Raw genomic sequence first — 15,120 nt, forward strand, 5'->3', positions numbered from 1 at the left:
CAATAGCTAATTTTGCAATTCCAGTAATTCCAGTCTTACACCTCTGTACTATGACATGAAAGCACCAGCCACCGAAGGAGTCTTAGTTTAACATTGTTTATAGAGGCAAAAAAGGGGAATTTTGAATAGTCATTGACAAAAACAAATAAGCTATTGATGTCACTATTCTGCAAGGTAAAATGCAGAATACATTTTCTCTTTTTTTTTTTTTTCAGAGCCAGGGATTGAACTCAGGCCCTTTTGCTTGTCAGGGAAGCACTTATTCCACTGAGCCATCTCCCTGGCCCTTGTACTACAGTCTTGATCCTCAAAGTTAACAGGTCTCAGACTTCTAAGCCATGACCTTTGTATGGCTAGCATAGTTCAGTTTGGGAGAAGTAACTGAGAAAGCATAGTCAAGTGAGATAGAAGTAAAACTGGTAAGGATAGATTTGCACCAGTAATACTATTGCAGTAGGAGGAAAAAGCCTAGTGTGGACCGAACTCAACTTCGATTTGGACAGAGAGAAGGAGAAGGTAGGTCTAGAGCTAGGAATGGATCAGGAAGCAAACTGTCACCAAGGATTTGTGTGTGTGAATGGCATCAGGTCCCCTGCATCCACTGACAGTTCTTAAAGTCAAGATGCTGTCTTCCCCTGTAGGCAGGAACAAATAGTGGGGTGTTTTGTTTTGATTTTGTAGCACTGAGTTTTCTGAGGCAGACGTGTGGAAGGGGGCTAATGTCATCCACCAACATGACCTTGAGCTGCTAGAAACCACTCTCAGGTTTGTTCTGGTCTTCAGAGGCCAAGATTGAGGCTGCAGTGAGGAGAGAGAGAGATAGAGGAGCCTGCCTTGCCTTTGGTCAAGAAAAGCGGCTTTGTTGATAGGCAATAGCTAATTTTGCAATTCCAGTAATTCCAGTCTTACACCTCTGTACTATGACATGAAAGCACCAGCCACCGAAGGAGTCTTAGTTTAACATTGTTTATAGAGGCAAAAAAGGGGAATTTTGAATAGTCATTGACAAAAACAAATAAGCTATTGATGTCACTATTCTGCAAGGTAAAATGCAGAATACATTTTCTCTTTTTTTTTTTTTTTTTTTCAGAGCCAGGGATTGAACTCAGGCCCTTTTGCTTGTCAGGGAAGCACTTATTCCACTGAGCAATCTCCCCGGCCCCTAAAAACAATAAATTAATTCCATGTTATTGATTTTGGAGCGAACATTACCTGTCCAAGATGTATTATTAAAGGAGAAAAATCAATTTGTAGAGTAAGCATTCTTTAAAAGATGAAAAAGTAGAACACATCCATATGTAACCAAAATAGGTAGCAAATGCTTTAAATTTTAAAAATTTATTACGAGTAGAAGACAGGTTGCCATGAACCCCCCCACTTCTAACTGAACACATTCATTCCATCATTCTTGCTACTTTCTGAAGCAGTCCTGGAAGTTCCCTTTCCCAAAGGTGTTATGGGATATGAGCAAAAACGTGGTGAGTGTTGCTAAGGAGGGCCACCAAACGGAAAGCTGACCTTGTAAAAACACAACTGTACATCTTTATCCTTGTGATTCACTGAGTCTGACACCATTAGACTTCTGATTTTTTCCCTAAATCAAAGTGACCATGAAGGATAAACATTTTGTATCAGTTCAGGACATCAGGGCAGCTGTCCACGAGGACACAACGAAAGACACTCACCAAAGAAGACTGCTACAGCTGCTTCAGAAAGGGGCAGGAATGATGGGAGGGAGGTTTTCAAAGTGGGCCGGTATTTTGAAGGACTTAATGGCAATGGGTCTTTTACTTTAATAACTATTTAAAATTTAACATTCACTATATTGTATGACCACACCATGTACATGTACATATTTGTGTGTGTGTATGTGTATGTGTGTGAGTGAGAGAGAGAGACAGACAGAGAGAGATTTTTATGCTGTCTCAGTGGGATAAGGAGATAGGAAAAAGAAGTTAATAAATTTTTATTTAGGTATTCTTTGTATTATTTAACTTGCTCCAATGTGTGTGTGCACGTGTGTGTGTGTGTGTGTGTGTTATACTGGGGATTGAGCCCAAGGACTCCCAAATCTACCACTCAGGTACACAACCAGCTCTTTTTATTTTATTTTGAGATGGTAAACTGTTCATACCAGTCTCATGTTCCAGCCTTCTGCCTCAGCTTTCCAGTAGCTGTGGTTATAGGTATGAGCCACAGTGCTCCAATCATGTTAAGATTTTTAAATTCCAGTATTTAATACAATTTAAAAAACCCCACAGGAGTCTTTCTGTTTTTATTTTGTGACACAAGAAAGCAGACTAGTCTTCAATGTCACGGCAGGCCTGCATTCCGTAGCATGGCTGCTAGAACATAGAGCTAAGCCTGATTCACAGCAATTCAGACGCCTAGCAAAGCTTCACAGCTGAAGTTGGTGTTTATCAGCTGTTGTAGCCCACGCTCCTCCTCCCGGGTGAGAAGCTTTATTGAACTTTTTACCTCTTATGATCTATATTAAGAAAACAAAAGCCAGGTGTGGTGGCGCACGCCTGCAAATCCAACCCTGGAATGCTGAGGCAGGAAGATCACCACAAATTCAGTGAGGCCAGCCGGAGCTATATACAGTAATGAGTTCAAGGACACCCTGAGCTATAACAAGACCCCCTTCTCAAACAACAACAACAAAAATAGAAAATGAGGCAAAATAGAAAATTCCCCCACTACTTTTATTTTGCTGGTGAAGATGTCTTTAGTTTATCCCTGTGATCTAAAAATAAGAAAAGCCCTGTTGCAATAGTGCTAGATCCTCATTCCGCAGTGGGTTCCTCCTCTCTGTGGTTGCCTTTGTGTCCTCTCAGAAGTCCTAAGAAAAGAGTGGCTTCGCCAGAGATTTTCTGTGCACAAAGATGTAAGTAGCACAGAGACTTGACTGTGAAACATGGAGCAAATACAGGACAAGAAACACAGAGAACAGAAGGAATGTGGGATGAAGACAGCGGGACTTTACAAAAGGAAATCGAAATGAGATTGAAGCCCGGGCCCCTCAGGCTTCTAATCAAGTGGTCGGTGGATTAAAACTTGACAAGGAGCTTGCCACCAGGGCTGGAAGGGAGGCCTTGTAGTGAGCCTGCTGGGCTAAGGGAGCCTGGTTATTAGAGTGAATGGCAAACGCCATTGGCTGGAGCATTGCTGTGGTTTAGAAGTACCCATGGGGCTGGGGTGATGGCTCAGTAGAATAAGTGCTTCCATGGCAAGCGCAACGGCCTCAGTTCAATCCCCGTTTCCGAAAAATAAAAAATAAACAAAAAACAAAAAATTAAATTCTGGTAGAAGTACCCACAGTTTTGAGCAGATGGATTTGGTGTCAAATTAATATGGCTATCTTGGGGAACAACCTGCTTGGGTCCCCCTCCTGTCCCTCTCTTGGACAGGAGCTTTTTTTCCCTCAATAAATATATTCTGCTAAAAAAAAAAAAAAAAAAAAAAAAAAAAAAAAAAAAAAAAAGGCTCTCTTCTAATTTGAGGCCTGGTGTTGTTATAGGCAGCTGAATGAGATAGAAGTATTATAGACAGTCAACAAGGCCAGGCCCTGAAGGAGACAATATGGAAGACAAGTTGACTTTGCAACTTTGGAATAGACAGACACTTCCTTTTTGGACCATACCTCAAGACAAAAGTAAACAAATGCAGCCACATACTTCCCTAGGGATGGGCATCAGGGACTTATATTCTACATAGGTGTCAATCACCTTGAAAGCGCCCTAAAAAGTCACTAAGCCAACCCCAAAAGGAAGAGACCCTGTCCTGTGTTCATGCCTGCTTGCTAAGTGATTCACTTCCTCATTTGGTACTGGAGTTAATCAATTTTACCTGAGCAATGGTGCTTGTAATCTCATTGGTTGGACATAGTTTTGTCTCATACATTTTGAAAAAAAAAAAATATATATATACACTTAAATTTTTATTCTGCCTTATTTATCCCTGAGTCAGCTGTGTACTCCTGCTTTGAAATTGCATGTTGATGGGTGCATAGAAAGGAAATCGCAAATCTCACAATTGTCACTGTAGTATTCTTTGCACACCAAGTGAGTCTCAGAAAAATGTATGGAGGCAGTCTTAGATTTTCTTCTTTAAAATAAAGCAGTTCTTTTTAAGAACTAAAAGAATCCCAGAAACACCACTGGCATTTTGAAAGATCGGATGCAAGTTAGTTTTACCACTGTCATGTGTTTGGTAAGGGTGAGATACTCAAGGATTAATTAAAAGTACTGTTGAGTTAGAGTTTCAGAATTGAGCTACTAGAGAAAATGTCATTGTGTAAGTAATTATGCTGAGCACCGGGTGTCTTTGGTTTTGTTTTTGTATTGCTAGGATTGAGCTGAGGCTTTCCCACCGAGCTATATCACCAGCCTAGTTTTTATTTTGCAGCAGTGTCTCATTAAGCTGCCTCAGCCGGGCTCAATCTTGCAATCCTCCTGCACCACCACACCTGGCAGGGAAAGCTATTTTATGGTGGAAGTCTGAAATTCTCCTCATGTCTACGGAAAGCTTCAGCTAGCAATCCAGTCTAACTTAAGAAAGTGGAGAGATAGAGGGGAATTTTTTTCAGAGAGAAATATTTATCATTGAGGTAAATTTAAATGAGTTAAATGAAGTATAATTCACTAAGCAATATGTTTTTAAAGTGAACGAAATTTTACAGAAAGAAAGAAAAAGAACTGAAAGAGAGGAGAAAAACCAAAAGATGCTGAAAGGGGAGGTTTCCTTGTAATCAGTCTTGATTTGTCCACCCACTGGGGAGTTTCTCCAGGAACCCTGAAGAAAGAGGGGCACAGAGTCACTTTTTATACATAGTAGGTCCCCATTATCTGGGGATTGTGTCCCAGAGGCTCCCATGTCACTGGCTGTTGGGAACTCGAAATAGTGTTAATAAATGGGATGCCTTGCACTGTGGCATGCTATACCCGCTTTTCGGCCCGCTAAGCCGCTCCACGGGCTCTTCCCTGGCTACTGATGTGAGGCGAATGAGGAGACTAACTAGGCCCCAGTACAGCACAGTGGACTGAGCTGTTGTGCTTGGAGATGAACATGAAGATCAGAAGCATATGAGTAAGTCCATGGGAACTCGCGCGGCTCCTAAATCTTTGCGGAGCTGCTAACTGTACTGAGTTTGGAGTCAGCAGCTGAGGTCACCAGTCTCTCTGGACTAATTACGAGTTGCTGGAGGCTATTTAGCCTCCCTACAGGTCAACCCGGTCAAAACAGATGCTCTTTGGAGCATTGCCCTGAGGATTAAGGCAGCATTTTGCACAGCTATTACTTGTAACACATTATTAATAATATATTAACATATGTTATGTATTAGGAGGCTCCTCCTGTGATGAGAGATGATTATCTGTCACACAGATGCTGACGCACAGCTTTCTACATGGTCCTCTTTTCTCCCTGAGAGTAACTTTTCAGGACAGAAATTTTTATTGCATCTTTCAGTGTGAGCAAGTCACCTTGAACACAGGCTCTGCATTTCTTGGTTTAGAGACGTTGATGTGTTTTCCTCAAGGACATTAGGGGTTGAACATTTCACTTCTTTTTTTTTTTTTTTAAGCCTTTCTTTCTTTTCTGTTTGTTACAGGCATATAGATAGCCCAGCTCTGTGATTGCCTGATTTGACTCCAGACAGCTCAGAAAGAAAGAAAGGGGGAAGAACAAGAAGGTTAGCGAAAATTCCCTGCAATATGGGATATGTACTTAGCCAAATATTGGAACTAAAGAAGAGAAACAGAGAGGGAAAAAAATACATACATACATACATACATACATATATGAAATGGCATGCCTGAGGTAGAGGAGGAAGGGAGTAAGGTTGCATACAAAGGTGGAGGCAGGGGAAGATGCCCTGTGCGTAATGCCTCCACTTGACCAGCAGGGGTAGGGCCCTAACTTGAAGCAGCTGAGCCCACCTGAGGCAGGACTGCATTTCTTTTTTTTTTTTTTAAACTCTTTTTTTTTTTCTAATTTTATTTATTTATTTATTTATTTATTTATTTATTTATTTATTTTGTGTGTATGTGTGGCCAGCTCAGCCCACCAGGGGGCGGGGCTGGCTGGCATGTGGTGCTGGGGGATTGAACCGCGGTCCCTCTGCTTTGCTAAGCTTGTTTTAAGTAGGTACTTTAGACCACTGAGCCATCTCACCAGCCCCATGGACTACATTTCTTGAGCGCTACTCCAGGGAAGAAGGTGCTGGCAGTGCGCGGGGGTTGGGCACCCTGGGGAATTCCCGCCCCTGGGAGGCTCAGCTAGCTACCAAGGCCTGAGCAATGTCCCTCGTCAATCCAAGAGCTCAGACAAGGCCTCTGGCACTCCTTTCTGCCTCCTCTGAGCCTGGCTGTTCTACGACTTGCAGTAATTTGCTGCCTCAAAGTCCAGGACTGACAAGAGAGTGGAGCCAGACTCCAGAGGAAGTGTCTGGTTTGGTTAATGAAGGATGAGGCCTTTGTAGCTCTTGGTCCTATTTCCTTGGTCTTTTTCTTGTTAATGGCTTTCTGTTGCTGTAAAGACAAAGTATAAATACATCAAAGTAGTATTTCAGAGGACCAGTGAGTGGGCTCCTTCTTTGCTTCCGATTGAAGATTATCGCATCAGCGTGTGTTTCAGGGCCCTGCATTTAGGTTTTTGTTCTTTTGGGACAGGGTCTTGCTGCACCTTTTGATAAAAAAGTTTATTTCTATTACTAGAATTATTTCTACTACCCTTAGAAAAATGATGTTTTGTTTTTGTGGTACTGGGGGATTGAACTCTGGACCTCATGCTTGCCAGGGAGGCCCTGTGTAGCTGAGCTGTATCCCCAGCCCTGAAAATGATGTTTTGATGCTTGTAAATTTTTCATTTATACTTTGGATTCTCCTGGGTTAGTAACTAATTAGGCTCCTGAAAGTATAGCTAGACTTAGGGTTTCCCCCACCCCCCTGTTAGTCTAGAAAATACTATCCTCTATATGGAGGGAAACTTCTGATATGATTTCTACTGTTAATAATTATGAGATGCACCCAAGAAAGAATGATTGCCCACAAATGCTCCAATATTGAATACGATTTTACTTATTAAAAATCCAGATTGAGGGCCGGGGAGATAGCTCAGTTGAATAAGTGCTTGCCTGGTAAACACAGGGCCCTGAGTTCAATCCCCAGTACCGCAAAAAAATAAAAATAAAAATAAAAACCACATTGAGCTGGGTGTGGTGGTGCCTTCTTGTAAGCCTAATACTCAGGAGGCTGAGGTAGAAGGATTGCCAGAAGTTTGATTTCACCCAGCTGACACAGTGAGTCCAAAGACATCTTGACCCACCTAGCAAGACCCTGTCTTTAAAAAAAAATCAAGGTATCAAGATTGACAGTTTAACAATGTAATTATAATTGCAAGATCCCCAAGGCAACTTTCACCATAGCTGTTTGGGCATTCACTTTGCTGAATAAGCCAACTGTCTGTCTGATCGCTACTCTACCCCGAAGTCCAACCACCAGCACTGATTTGGGGAAGCGTCGCTCTTGCTAAACCAAGAAGTCAGATACTCAGGTTCAGTGTGATGTTTCATGTTGATTTTCAGCCTCATGAATGTGAGCAATGCTGAGATTAGTCTAGCGCGTTCCTGGGTGTGTCTGGGCGTGATTTGGGAGTATGCCCTCACCCCCTTCCTCTCTAGCTCTTTGCCTGTCTCTCTCTTCTTTCTGGATGCCAGGAATTGTGTGACTTCCACCGGCCATACCCTCCTACCGCAATATTTCTGCCTAGCAGTGAGCAGGCCTCTGAGAATGTGAACCATATTAAACATTTCCTCCTTTAAATTAAGTGTGTCTGGCATTTTGTCCCAGCACTGGGAAGGTGACTGATGTAATCAGATGACACCCAGAACCAGGCTTTCCTTGGGGAGAAGGATGGAAAGGGAAAGGTAGGAAAATGAGGCCAGGAGAGAAGCATGAATCCAACAAAACATCAAAGGTGCTTTGCTGCCTCCATGAGCTGCAGAGGAAACAGCCGGTAAGCCCAACTTCCCAACACACCCCACCGGCAACAGCGTACCTCTGACGTGCTGGGTAAATTTAATGATAACTGCTGTTTCCACTCGCCTGGGCTGATAATCTTAGCTGCTCTGCTGAGCCCCAACATGTTGACACAGGGCAGCAGTGAACATGTAGAAGGTGGTCCTAAGGGACCTGAGATCATTTCCTTTGGCTCTTCAGATAAAGCTGCATTTGATTTTCTTGATGTATTCTTCCTGTGCCCCCCGGGTATCTGTGGGCACAGGAGCCCTGGCCTTTGAGGTGAACGCTAAGCATGCTGGGAGGGTTAGCTATGGTCTGCCCTCTGCAGGACAGTTCACCCAGTCGCGTGGTTCTTCCAACAAATCGGAGCTTGGAATTCTGAGAAAATGAAACGGACCAGACTGACGTGTGTTTCAGGGACACCTGAAATACAGAGCAGTTTCCACCGGCTGTGTGAATTCCTGCTTCCTTTTTCTTGCTGTTGAAGAGCTCTGGGGAAACTGTGTGTGTGTGTGTGGGGGGGGGTGCATAGCCTCTCCATCCCCCACACAAATGTGATCTAACTTTCCACTGGCTGTGACCTGCCCTCCTCCCACTGTACTTATCAACTGTTGGATGTTTTTCACTAAAAGAAAACAAATTGAGGAATGTGTTTCCCTGCATACTAATGAAATGGCCGAGCCAACCCAGGGGTGAAGAGAAGGCTTTCGGACCAAGCAAAATAATGATTTTCAGTGTCTGACCTCCTGGCACCACCGGCTATTTATCGGGAGTCGCATGTGACTGGCTAAGACGCCGAGCCGGGACTGCAAGGAAACAGCTGCTGCTGGTGTACTCGCTCCTTGGCAGCTGGACAGGCAGCACACAGTGAAAAGCCGCCCCAGTAAGTAACTGAATACTTTCAAACTGCGTGTGTGCGTGTCTGCTTGCACAAGCCACCAGCAAGTTATTTTATTTTGATTTTGTTTTCCCTCCGCCACTATAGCAGGAAACACCTTATTTGTACTTGTTTAATAGCCATTTGTGTTTTTACTAGCCATTGAAGAAGCTGTTATTTTTAGCACTGTCGCCCTCTAATCTTGAGGATGAACGTGGTATGTGCCTTTATTTCTGTCTGTGGAAGGAGTTTGTTTTCAGGTGTCGGATTTTGATGGGCCATAGCGCTGGGGCTGAGTCAAGATTCAGGTAAAATACCAATAGAAGTGGGCTGATTAGATTAGATTAGATTTTAATTAATTTTACCATTTAAATTTGAAAACATAGTGGTTTAAAATCACTGGTGAATTTATTGTATGGCTGGCTCGACCATTTCTAGTTGACTAGAAGACTTCCACTTCATGTATAGCTGGCTGTACTATAGAGAACTGACAAGGCAACATTTGATTAGATTAGAAATCATCTTCGGACTTCATGCATATTTTCCAACTCATTGAAAGCTGTGTTGATAGCTTTCTTCTTCAGTGATTTAACTCACCCCCCGTCCTCCCCCCCAAAGCTAAACATCTCTGGCTGCTTCTGATCTTCCTTGTTGTAGTGTCTTTGTGATGTTTGGGCTCTTGCTCTTCCTTTGTGACGTGGATTATAAAGTGCTGCCTGATGCTCATTGTCCACACTGGTGACCTGACATGCAGAGGCCTGAGAGTGTGCCCCTTCCCAGATCCATCCAGCAACAGGGAGCTTCCTCTGTGGAGAACTGCAAAGGGTGCCAGACGGGGACAGAGTTTAGGGGTATTTGTCCTTCTCTGGTGGGCGTCAGCCAAAATGGTTAAGAGGAAAGAAAAAGGGGGAAAACTGAGAGGGGTGAACTTGGAGTAGATGATGTGACCTCTAAGAGTGACAGGCCCACCATCAGAGGTGCGGGAAGATGGCCAAACAGGCTCCTTTCCTGGGTTACACATACAGTATTGGGGGGAGCAGTGGGTGGTTATTTTCATCTGAATTCTTGTTACACAGCGTTTGGCTTGCAGGGAGCTGAGGGTGCTCTGATATTCCCTGACTGCAGGGCTACTGAGTAGGCTCACGTTGTGCAATTTGCATGTGACTTCTGCCCCTGCCCTGAGGAAACTCCTCTCTCTCTCCTATAGCCAGCCACCCTTTGCTGGATGTGGAGATTGGATAGGAACAGACCAGGATGTGTTGGTTCGGCCACAGAACTCCTGCAGCACAATTGGTCTGGAGGGCCTCCCTTGCCGGAGGAAGCAGCCTCAGATGCCCGAAGGAGGAAAAATTGGCCAGTCTAGCAGAGAGGTGTTCTTCCCTTATTCCTTAAAATATAGAAGAAATCACAGTCTTGCATATCCAATGAGAAAAAAAATGGTTGCAACTCCTCTGTTCCTCTTTCTATCATTTGTGTGAGGGGTCCTTGGGTCAGCTGGCATCTGCTGGCCTGTGGCTTCCCTGTCTGACTGCAGAGATTACCTGCCATGCTGGGTTATTTTCTAAGGCGTTCATTTCTGCCTCCATGCCCTCGTATGTTGATAATGGAAAGGAACTCTCCAGTGCAACCATGTCTTCAGAAAGATACAGCCTGCCCCAATAAAATGCAATATCTAATTGGGTCCAAACTAAAGGCTCTTCTCTAAAATTATGACAAGATCACTTATGGCAATTTATAGGGCAAGGTGTAGTTCAGTGGTAGAGCATGTGCGTACCATGTGCCAGTCCCTGAGTTTATTGCTAGCGTTGGAAATGTAAAACACACCTATAAAATGGGCTGCCTAGCCTGTATGGTGGTACATACCTTTCATTCTGGCTGCCCATTAGGCTGAGTCAGGAAGATTGCTAGTCTGAGGGCTACCTAGAAAGTTCCAGGCAGCCTAGACATAGTGAGACCATGGGGGTGGGGCGTGTCTAAATAGGAATCAGTGCCTCTTTTGAGTTATCTAACTTTTAATTTTTTGAAATCTCAAAGATCTTGAGAAATGCAGTGACTTTGAAAAGTGCTAATAGCACCACAATAAAAGCAATGACTTTACATGCAGGTAGTATATCCCTGTAGTCCAAGACTTTTAAACCTGGATAGGAATTATGAAATGTTCAATGTAATGGCTTCATTTTGGAGATGAGGACATTGCAATAAACATATCTGAGTCACAGCAGAGAACCGGGAGACAGTAGTTGTGATACTGTTACAGGATATTAATTCTGGTAACAATAATGTGCATTTATTGTGCACTTACTATGTCAGATGAAGTGCAGTTTTACAGAGTCCCCACAGTAACTCTGTGTGCTCTATGACTAGGTGGGCTCTGCTTTACAGTCCTTCAGCGTAACAAGTTTTAATGTTACAATGATGTGAAAGTGATAGGGACCAAGTAGAAACTGGACTGTGACTTTTAAATTTGGCTTTTTTCACCTGAACTAGTGATATATAACCAGGAGGTTTCATGACTACAGATGATGGAGAAAAAAATCAAGCCCCTGCAGTGCCCAGGTGTGTTAAGCAGGGCTGTGCAGTAGGTGAGGTGCAGGAAAGTGCATTTTTGACCAACCATGTTTTCAGCTTTTGATGGGTTTACTTCCATGTAGGCCCACTGTAGGCAGAGTCGTGTTTGTGCATTATGATTGTTCCAGTTTCACACAAGGAGAAATGAAGGCTCAGAGACCCCCTAGGTACACACAGGAGTGATATCTAGATCTGATTCCAGCACCTACACACATTAAAAATAAAAGTAGAGGGGGCCGGGGAGAGTGCTTCCCTGGTAAGTGCATGGGTCTGAGTTCAATCCCTAGTTCTGAAAAAAAAAAAAAAAAAGTAGAGGTTATGGTGAATCCTACACATTTAAACTTAGAAGGCCATGACATGCAAATGAGAGAAGTCCCAGCATAGTAAGCTTAGAGGCACAGTGTGTTATGGGCTTTCTACCCTCTGTTGTCACAGGTTCCCCTGTGACAGTATGAGCCCAGGCCATATAGCAGCACTGACTGCTGATATATTTTTCTCTTTTGAGACAGAGCATAGGGATGGCTTTTGAAGAGGAAAGGTCAGCAACTGACAGCTTTGTCACTAGGCTGGAGCACACTGCTTTCTCTGTCCCCATGGCCTTTCCTGTTTTTCCTGTCACTCCTTTCCTTTGGAGGACAGCTACTCCACCCTTAGCTCATTCCAAATTGCTGGCTTAGTGTTAGTGAAACCATCATGCAACCTGTTCCTTATGGCTCAGCCTGGAAGGCTGTTGGTGCTAGCAGGTTTGTTAATGAAGAGAAACAGGACAATCCTTCACTCTGTTCCTCTTTGCTCCTAGGCATGTGTTGGGTTGGGGGTTGGCTTCCAGAGCAGGGGATTGCCTGGGAGGGAGGAGATCTGTGCTTTCCTCTGCACTCTGTGGAACTGCCTGCACCTGCATTTGCTCCAAATAACACTTTTTCTCCCTACTGCTACCTAAGCGCACTGTTTGTCTTCTCTCACTAGCAATCTGCAAACTCGGTGCTTTTCTAGATCTCAAGGCAGAGGCCTACTTCTTGAACCCTTTTAGAAGTTTGATTTGGGTATCCACCTTCCTCCTCTTGGTTAAATGTAAAGACTGTCCCAGTGGAGCCCTGGGTGAGAGCACACGAACAGCAGCGGGGTTTGGAAAGTCCTTTGGTTGATCAAGGGGGTGGGGGTGGGTGGGTGGAGCAAGCACGCAGCCCATGCATGGGTGACTTTGAGAGATTTATCCATGTTGGTTCAAGCTCATCACAATAAGATTGCAGTTTTGCTCTGGTGTGTGTGTGTGTGTGCGCGCGCGTGTGCATGTGTGTATGTGTGTGTACTAGGGATTGGATTCAGGGCCTTGTGCATGGTATGATTATTTTTTTTTTTTTGTGGAGGGAGACAGGATCTTACTATGAAGTTCAGGCTGCCCCTGTACTCATAGCATAGTTCAGGATGGCCTCAAACTCAAAGCAATCCAAATTCTGGAATTACAAGTATGTGTGACCATGCCTAAGAATATGTATATTGAAGATAAAGCTATTCACATAAAAGGAAAAGTTTAATTTTAATCCCACCTGCTAGATAGAAATTAAGCTCAACTCAATAGTAGTTAATGTATACAATCAGGTAAACTGGAATCACAGGGAATCACCTCCAATGGGGGTTACAGTCACCTCAGTAACCTTGGGAGATTCTCAGGAATTACTTTTAAAAATATTTTTGGTCTTTGGTTGAATTTGTGGCTGGGGAACCCAGGGGGAGGATACAGTACCTCTCTAAACCTTGCTTGGAACTTCTTCTTTCTGTGGATATTGATATAATCCAATTGGTGTTATACAGAAACACATGAAATGGACTCAGAATTTTAACACAATGCGCCAGTCAAACTCTAGGGCTGATCTGAAGCAAAACAAAATACTTGATTAATTTTGGAGGAACTTTCACAATAAACAAACAAATTCTGTGACGCAGTGCTTATTTTCTTTGTTTGTGCCACAGGGTCTTGTTATGTAGCTCAAACTGGCCTTTAACTCACTATTGTAGCCCAGGCTGACTCCAACTTCCAGTCTTCCTGCTTTGATTTCTCAAATGCTGGGATCACAGGTGTGCTCCACCATATCCAGTTCTAGTTCTAGTGTTTTAAAGGCATTTGTTCCCAAGGAGTTAAAATCCCTGGAATCCCCTTTCCCAGTGTATTGCTCACGGATAGCCCTTGGTGTTAAATGCTAGAGTGTTGTGTTCTCACTGCTTTATGAGATTTGGTGTTTTCCAAGTAATCATTGTACTTCCAGTCCATGATTTGATCTCTGAGCCCATCGTTGGCTTTAAGATAGACCTCTGCAATTATATGGGAATCTAGTGACACAAGGCACTTCCTTGTACTTTGTCACAGTCTGGTGAAAGAGAAAGGACATCATTACCATTGTGTACAGAGAAAATAAGAGAAAGCAAGTAACTTGTCCAGGGTCATGGAACAAGAGACTAACAAAGTCAACTCAGTTCACAGTCTGTCGAGCCCCTCAGTCCCTGGTCGTTTGTCTCCTTATACACTGTCATCAAGTTTCTCTTGACATTTTGACATTTTCATGATCATGTGGATTAGATGTAGTCTGTAATATTGTTCTTTGGGTAAAAAGTGTTGTAACTTGTCTTATTATCTTCTGATAGGCAAAATAAAAAGGGGTTCCGGATTGGTAGTATGCCGTTGCATGTGTGTCCTTGATGGGATTTAAAGCCTACGGGCAGTTGACCTCAGGAATAGGGAACCTCTTAGAACAGTTCCAGACACAGTGCTATTTGCTTAGGGCAGTATTTTAGAAGGAGCTCAGCGATTCTTTTCCTTCCCAATGTCACTGAGTTGGAGTCAGATCAACTAAGGGGTGATGTAGCACTCACCCACGGGAGGGTCTGGTTGCTTTCTGGGATAGAAAAAAATGCTGTCTGCCCTCCAGTACGCACACTCTTGGTCCAACAAAAGCATCAGCATACTTAGAAGCTGTGCCTTCCTCAAACACCTTTATGCTCATGGAGCGAGGGTGCATTCTGATCACCAGACACAGGGTACACTGTGCTCATTTCCTGCGCAATTACCATGAACACACAAGCGAGTTTTAGTTTGCTAGAGTAATGGAGACTTTGAACTATCACTCAGTCTTCTGTGGAAATCCAGTTCATTGTGTAACACTTACTAGGAAGATGGCAAGTCATAAAAATGGCAGTACAAGAGGTCTGATGATTTTTTAAAAAATATTTATTTATTTATTTTATATAAGGTCTCACTATGCAGTTCAGACTCATAATGATCCTCTTGTCTCAGCCTCCCCAGTGCTGGGATTACAGGTGTGCACCACCATGCCTGGTTTTAGGCTGGCTCAGTGTTCCTGGGGTTCCTGTGCCAGCATGGCCTGTGGTACCAGGGATTGAACTCGGGTCCTTGAGCTTGCCAGGCAGGCACTTAGAGGATCTGATGATTTTCAGTGCATCTGCACACTGGCGTGGCCCGGCTAAATGAAGCCAGCAACCTTATGACAGTAAGAACTGCCATAGGCTTTATTTTTTTAAGTAACTTGTTTTGAGCATGAATGTTTAAGGTAGCCTTTGAATTAGAAAACTTGTGAAAGGCATTTAATTCATGCATTGACCAAGAGCATTTTTCTTCAGTGACATATATATATACATATA

The 15,120-nt window shown here is 43.5% G+C and overlaps 1 protein-coding gene across 5 annotated transcripts in view; it reads left to right on the forward strand.

Annotated features, from left to right (window-relative positions):
* Positions 1-15,120, forward strand: part of Rasgrp3 (RAS guanyl releasing protein 3) — a 120,951-nt gene that overhangs the window by 17,039 nt on the left and 88,792 nt on the right. For 3 of the 5 annotated variants that reach the window (XM_004627607.2, XM_023711240.1, XM_023711241.1), the window contains exon 1: positions 8,399-8,904. The exons of 1 other annotated variant lie outside the window; for it this stretch is intronic. The gene's annotated coding sequence lies outside the window, so the exon portion shown is untranslated. Of the gene's footprint in view, positions 1-8,398; positions 8,905-9,139; positions 9,207-15,120 lie in introns of those variants that run through there. One more of the 5 variants, XM_023711238.1, reaches the window with a different exon arrangement.

This window comes from Octodon degus, unplaced genomic scaffold, assembly GCF_000260255.1.
Source record: "Octodon degus isolate 3935 unplaced genomic scaffold, OctDeg1.0 scaffold00020, whole genome shotgun sequence".
In the NCBI taxonomy this organism is placed as follows: domain Eukaryota; kingdom Metazoa; phylum Chordata; class Mammalia; order Rodentia; family Octodontidae; genus Octodon; species Octodon degus.